The 859-nt window shown below is 40.4% G+C and overlaps 1 non-coding gene and 1 pseudogene across 1 annotated transcript; one reads left to right on the top strand and one right to left on the bottom strand.

Annotated features, from left to right (window-relative positions):
• Positions 1-320: 320 nt before the first annotated feature.
• On the top strand, positions 321-439 carry LOC128251460 (5S ribosomal RNA). Its single transcript, XR_008267134.1, has one exon. It is a non-coding gene; the product is annotated as a 5S ribosomal RNA (ribosomal RNA).
• Positions 440-678: 239 nt separating this feature from the next.
• LOC128251461 (5S ribosomal RNA) lies at positions 679-797 on the bottom strand (annotated as a pseudogene).
• Between the last annotated feature and the right edge of the window lie 62 nt (positions 798-859).

Raw genomic sequence — 859 nt, 5'->3', positions numbered from 1 at the left:
TTGTGGGTAAGATTGGGGCAGAAGTAATAGTAGTAAGGGCAGTGTCGCGTGACAGTGAAGGACTATTGACTAATTGGCAGCGGCAAAGTGAATTTGGAAAGAGAGTGAGCGTGAAGCTAGTTGCTAGTGGTGTATTTGTCAGTTAGAATAATAGAAAGGAAGAAAGTTTGATCAGCCGATGCAATAGTGGACTGGTAGACGAAAAGTAGAGTAAAGATTTGAAAATTGTGACAAAAGTGAGTATAAATTGTAAAATGTTAAAAGCTGCTTGCATTTAGTCGTTTATTAGAATAAAGGTACTAAAAGGCAGTTTGATAATCGCTTACGGACATATCACGCTGAGAGCACCGGTTCTCGTCCGATCACCGAAGTTAAGCAATGTCGAGCCTATTGAGTACTTAGATGGGTGACCGCTTGGGAAACCTAGGTGCTGTAAGCATCGCTAATTTTTGTTTAATGTTATTACTTAAAAGAAGTTTTATAAGTTTTCACCTATGCCTCTGGCAGCTGAAATTGTTCAACAGTTATTTCACTTTGCAGAATAAAGCTGTGAAGGTGCAGTGAGAGCAAAGCATGGAAATTGGTGCCTGTAAATATGTATATTTGTGTGCGAGGCAAAAGCGAAAGAAGAGACAGACTCGAAGTTGAGAATACTTCTGAAATGAAAGAATGAAAAGATGTTTACAGAACCTAGGTTTCCCAAGCGGTCACCGATCTAAGTACTAACTAGGCTCGACTTTGCTTAACTTCGGTGATCGGACGAGAACCGGTGTTTTCAAAGTGATATGGGCGTGAACGATGGAGTGGTATCATTCGAACCGTTTTCTGTAATACACCGTCTGAACATAGGAAATCGTTG

The sequence above is a fragment of the Octopus bimaculoides genome, unplaced genomic scaffold (genome assembly GCF_001194135.2).
Source record: "Octopus bimaculoides isolate UCB-OBI-ISO-001 unplaced genomic scaffold, ASM119413v2 Scaffold_313865, whole genome shotgun sequence".
NCBI lineage: Eukaryota > Metazoa > Mollusca > Cephalopoda > Octopoda > Octopodidae > Octopus > Octopus bimaculoides.
Note: the sequence above shows the minus strand (reverse complement) of the source record. Positions and strands in the feature narration are given on the sequence as shown.